This window comes from Alligator sinensis, unplaced genomic scaffold, assembly GCF_000455745.1.
Source record: "Alligator sinensis unplaced genomic scaffold, ASM45574v1 scaffold437_1, whole genome shotgun sequence".
Classification (NCBI taxonomy): Eukaryota; Metazoa; Chordata; order Crocodylia; family Alligatoridae; genus Alligator; species Alligator sinensis.
Window position 1 is genome coordinate 1,530,434 of NW_005842176.1, and position 6,318 is coordinate 1,536,751.

Below are 6,318 nucleotides of genomic sequence, written 5' to 3' on the forward strand. Positions count from 1 at the left end.
ACACACACACACACACACACACACAGAGCAATTCACTTCAGATCAAGCCAGAAATATTGCAGATACATGCAAATAAACACATATAAAGGTAGTGCTGCTAGAGCTGCGGTTCTCTAACGTATTAGACTTAAAGCACCCCTTGACCACAGAAGTATAAATTAGCAATGCTTTCATTGCAAAGACCTCAGAAAGGCCACAGCAGGTCAGAATGTTTTTGACACTGTGGAATACTTAAATCTCTGGGTTTAAATTGTGAAGCATGTGTAGGTGTTTGTACACATAGGGAACTCGCAGCACCCTGGGGTGCTGTAACTGCCTACCTGAGAATCACTGTGCTAGAGTGCAAAAGAGGGAGGCCCTCAGGAAGCTGTCAGAGATGACACAGATGCTTTGTGTGCATATGTGTGCATGCACACACACACACACACACACACACACACACACATACATAGGAGAGACCAAACAACAACTGCGCACCAGAATGAACGCACGCTGGAAATCTAACAAAGACAGGAATACCCAATTACCTGTGGGGGCACATTTCTCACGAGAAAACCACTCTCTCTCCAGTCTCTCAGTCCTGATCCTCAAAGGGAACTTCCAAAACACTTCTCAGAGACGAGCCTATGAACCTTATTTCATCAACCTTCTGGATACAAAAAATCATGGACTAAATATAGACATTGGATTTATGACACAGTATAACTTGCCTGACATCTGACTCCCCAGGTACCTCTCCGCTATTTAACTGCTACATTCATCCCCCTTTTCTCTCCTCCCCCAACCTGTCTCACCCGCTGACTCCTCAGTTTATACTTCCACTGACTGCCTGTCTTGCATACATACCAGCACAGCCTCTGGCTTCTTTACTATTTATTTCATCCAGAAAAAGCACACACCAACTTCAGAGACATCCTCAGCCTGACGAAGGGTTTTTAAACCTGGAAGCTTGCTAAAAAATTTTTTTGAACTATTTAAGTTGGTGTAATAAAAGATATCAGATTCACCCAAAGAACCTTGTCTGCCTATTGTAATAATTGGCACTTAAGGGGTTAAAATACAGAACTATGCTGGTAGGGGTATGTGGGCAGCTGGTAAATCTGGAATGGGGTACACGATGAGAAAAAGTTTGGGAACTTCTGCGCTAGGGCAAATATCCCTGTTCTAGCTGGCCTCCGCTTCAGCTGGCAATATCTGCCAGTATGTGGCAGGCATACAGGACACTCACAAGCAGACATACACTAACAAACACACCAAGGGGTGCACATACATACAACTGTATGCCCAAACACACGCATAGGTATACATAGATAAATGCATGCACACCCACATCTGTACTCATGCACACCTGTACAGAAAAGAGTACTTACATGTACACATACACAAATGTGCACACATGCACAGGTACACACAAGTATTCATGAATACAAGGGTACTCACACACAGAGCCATCCAAACACATGTACAAGTTTACTCAGCTACTTAAACACATGTACACACAGGTACACATGTGTACATGCAGATATTCATGCACACATGCACAGAGATGCACAGGTACACAAAGGTACTCATAAGCACACATAAAGGTACACACACACACACACACCATAAACTCACAAAGAAGCATAGATATATATATTAACTGACTCAAAATTTCTCCCCCTTTCCTGACGCTTTTTTTGTCTTGCTGTCATTAGAAAAACAAAAAAGGTTGTGGTCTTACCTGGTTAGGTAATAAGCAGCAATATCCATGTGTAGATCAGACGGTGTATTGTTTTTGTAGGAACAGGCAGGTCCAGCCTCCCTTGTCTAGAAACTGACTTGTTGACTCCTGGGAAAATTGTAACACCCTTTTATCTTTACTGCGTTTCTCATCCCTGTTACCTTGAGTGATCTAACACAAATTAAGAATATACCCTTTTTCCCCAAGTGAAGGTTCATCCACAAGCACCCATGCACACATGCATGTGCACATGTGCACACACACACACACACACACACACACACACACACACACACACAGAGCAATTCACTTCAGATCAAGCCAGAAATATTGCAGATACATGCAAATAAACACATATAAAGGTAGTGCTGCTAGAGCTGCGGTTCTCTAACGTATTAGACTTAAAGCACCCCTTGACCACAGAAGTATAAATTAGCAATGCTTTCATTGCAAAGACCTCAGAAAGGCCACAGCAGGTCAGAATGTTTTTGACACTGTGGAATACTTAAATCTCTGGGTTTAAATTGTGAAGCATGTGTAGGTGTTTGTACACATAGGGAACTCGCAGCACCCTGGGGTGCTGTAACTGCCTACCTGAGAATCACTGTGCTAGAGTGCAAAAGAGGGAGGCCCTCAGGAAGCTGTCAGAGATGACACAGATGCTTTGTGTGCATATGTGTGCATGCACACACACACACACACACACACACACACACACACATATATACACAGAGCCAGCACTGAAGAAGTGATCTCTCATTCCACCTCTCTGATCATAAACAACTAGCTTTCACTTTAAAGTGAAACTACAATGAAAGGGACATACCAGTCAGGAAATTTAGGGGAAAAAAATCACAACTCTGAGGTTACATGAATGTCCAAACAGTAACATTGTAAACACAGCAGCCCTAATCATCTTTCTGCATCTCCAAGATACTTTACACTGGGGGGCATAACAGCAGCTTGCAAATGATCTTGAAAATCCCCAGCTGCCAGATCTATTTGACAAGGGGAAATACTGGCTTCCTATAAATGGGCTGTTTGATAAAAGAAAGTCTATCAGCTACAGAGGTTGGAGGAATCCTCATTATTTCCATGAAATACTTGTTTGTTCTCTTCCCCCATCCCAAACCTGACCAATTAATACACAGCTCTGGAAGAAGCCCTACCGAGGACATCTGGATTGGGGCTGCAGGGCATGTTTGAAATGGGTGGTGATCAAAGCTGTGCTGGAGTAGGTGGCTGGAGGAGCTGAGAGAGGCTTTGTAGCAGGATAGAAGGGTATCAGCAGAGCTGGGTTAGGAATCTAGGTCTAGAATAGCATGGGAAGAGGAGCGGCTCTACAGCAGGATCAAGGTCCCTTGAGCAGCTTGAGGGAAATGTGAACACGAAGCTTTTAATGGAACCAACGTGTTGAAGATGCTATGGTTTCAGATAGGGTCACTCAGACATGGGCTGTGGAGAGAGAAATGGACATGGTCCCCTAGAATGCCTCTCCTTCTTTCTAAAGTGACCGGCAAGCCCAAAACTTCTGAGATGGTCCCAGATTTCGTAGCTGGGTCCTGGTGTCACCGAGGCATCATTTCTGGAAATAGGAGTTTTGTCCAAAATGTTGGAAACTGGTCCCAAATCAGCCAATGCCCCACTGCAGCACCAGGCTGCATCTTGCTGAGAGGCAGAGCCAACTATCCTCATTAGACTGTGTGTGGTATCATGTGAACACGCAGGACTGCAAGGGGCTTCTCAGGCCCTTTAGTGCACTCCCTTGCATTCACAGACACTTGTTGTCAAGAGTCTTAAACATGATCCATGCAGCTCCTCACACGCCACAGCTTCCTGACAAATTTGACAACAAATCCCCAAATAGCTTATAACAGGGTGTTCAATCCCTGGCCCATAGGCCAGATCTTTCCTAGGGCCAAAGCCAAGGCAAGGGCTGGGTCTGGGGCCAGGGCCAGGGCAAGAGGCCTGACCTGGCATGCATGGGACTGGGACAGTGGGCCCCATCTGGCATGCACAGGGACAGGGGGGTCTGATCCAGTAAGTGCCAGGGCAGGGCCCAATCCAGAGCAGGGCCAGGGCTGGGATCTGCACCCCATCTGGCTCACAGGGCTGTGGCTACAGGCACAATATGGACCAGGGGACCAGGGCTTGACCTGGCATGCAATGGAGTGGGCCCACGGACCATATCCAACCCATGGGCTGAACTGCACCACTCATCTGGTCTGTAGGGCTCAATGCCTGGGTACCACTGAGCTCTGATCTACCACAGGTAGAAAGCAGGGGAGAAAAGAGCATTGTCAATACTGTCATTTATACATGGATTATTTAAATAAATATTCTGAACAGTGTTACTTTTTTTTTGTTCAACTGAAACTTTTGGGAACTGGACTGAACCTGATTTTCTATGGATTTGGAAGGTGTCAAATAGCTGGGATTTGCATTTTTATGAAAAGTACAGTTCTGGAAGAGAAGACTTATTTTTCCCCCCTTACCATCTGGGAATGCTCCTTGCCATGTTCTGGGTTTTTTGTTTTTTTTTTATTTTGCAAACTAGCCCAGTTCCAGTATCTGCAAAAGTTTTCTCTGGAACAGGCTACAGCAGGATCCTGGTCTCCTTGGCTAGCTATAGTGCCCCTTAGTGGCACCACTTGTCTTGCTTGCTTCCCTCTGGCCTCTCAGGGTATCATCCTATTATTTGTCCTGCTGTGCCTTGATGGTAAAACTGGGGGGAACTGCCCCCAGAGGCCAAAGCCAGCTTCCTGAACACAGTCTCTCAGCTCTTATAGCTTACTGCAGAGTATCTTGCCTCAGGTAGCTGTTTCCAGCACTTCTCTTTATCTGCTCCTGTGCTACTTATTTCTCTGCAGCTGGACCCTGCTTAATTGTCTGCACCACACTGCAGCCCTCCATTGCTACCTTTCTAGTCTTTAAATAGCAGGGGTTAGAGAATCCTGCTACATAGGCTTTGTAGCCTGCTCTAACCGCACATCTTCAGCTTAGCATAACTCCCTTGAAAGAGGCCAGGACTGACAACAGGTCTACAAAGACACATTATTACTGCAGCATAATTCTAGCTGACTACATACAACTCAATTATTATCAAAAGGCAAACCAGTGGTTATCACTTTTAGCAGCCATTATGCAGGTTTTCAAAAAGACGCTATTTTTTCTTGACCTGATTTAATACTAGTAGCTTGATAAGCAGATTCTTATTCTACTTTCCAGGCTAATGGTTATGATTTAAATGCAAGCTTACTGATTGCTGATTGTATACCAGCTTTAATACACATCATTCATGACTCAGACTTTTTCTAGGTCTATAGTCTGCACCTGTCAGTGTGGTCTGTCAGTCACTGACCATGTCCATAGCCTGCAGTGTTAAGGATTTTTTTAAAGGAGGACAAGGTATTGACTTCATGAGTCATGGAATTGGAAGTGACCTCAGGGATTACCTAGTCCAATATCCTTTATAGATGCAGGATGTACTATTCCTATACTAACCCAGACACATACGTATCCAGACTCTTCTTGAAAACCTCAAGTGAAGAAGATTTCACAACATCCCTAGGCAGCTGGTTCAAGTACCCTACTGCTTTTTCCACTTGTTAATGGTTAATCATGTGCATTCATTGCTTTGCAAGATTGGGAGGGTAGTCAGCAAAAGCTGCTGTCTGTTCCAGCTGAGGTTTCTGAATGATTTTGGAGGTGCAAGTGCTATCAGATTGACCAGATCTCCAGGGCCAAAGATCTAGTGAACAAAGATGACACTCCTGCTTCCAAGAATTACTGCTTTCACCCAAAATGTAGGTGGGGTAACAAAATTTCCCTCTGCAATTGCCATAGCATTTGGAGATCAACCCAATCAACTGGCAGTCTTGCTGGAGGTTGTGCGGGCTGGGAGCGATCCGGGCCCTTTTCCGTGCTGCACGCGGGCTGTGGCCAGCAGCCCGGGCACGCTGGATCGGAGAGGGAGGGTGACGAGCTGGAATTAGGCACAGATGCTTAACGGTAGATTTAAAGATTGTTTACTTACACCAGTGATGGTCGTGGTGTAGGCTGGAAAACTTGCTTGAGTTGCGGTTACAGACACAGACAACACGGACAGTCGCGTGGAGTTTGCTAGGCTCCACGGAACAGAGCTCCAGATGCTCTGGGTGAGCGTGCCACCAAAATCGGACTTGTAGATACGTCTTATAAATTTGTAGTGCGCAGGTTTGTTATTACCCTGAAACAGAATAGTTTTCTGATAAGCATACTGTTAGGTTTACAATAATTTAGATTATTAAGAATTATTAGCTTTACAGCTGAATACAAGGCATGACCTGTGGCCTAGCAACGCAGCTGACCACAAGACAGAATAATAGCTAAGCCTTTGCTTGTGTCAAGTAATCATTTTAACTGTATTAAGCATTTTCTGAGTTAAAAAGTGGATCTGTGTCTGTGTGCTGAAAAATCAGCTACAGCAAGAAGTAAGATAAGACAGGGAAACCATTGTTCTGGATACAGTGGTTGTGTCCTTGAGAAGTATCTACTACTGTGTAAGGTTTTGCTAACATATTATAATGTTACTGTTACTTAACTTTTAGCTTTTA

The 6,318-nt window shown here is 44.7% G+C and overlaps 1 long non-coding RNA gene across 1 annotated transcript; it reads right to left on the reverse strand.

The window, feature by feature from the left end:
- Nucleotides 1-616: 616 nt before the first annotated feature.
- Nucleotides 617-5,817, reverse strand: LOC102383550. Its single transcript, XR_324122.2, has 3 exons — nt 5,760-5,817; nt 1,724-1,831; nt 617-649 (listed from the first exon to the last, which is right to left on the reverse strand). It is a non-coding gene; the product is annotated as an uncharacterized LOC102383550 (long non-coding RNA).
- Between the last annotated feature and the right edge of the window lie 501 nt (nt 5,818-6,318).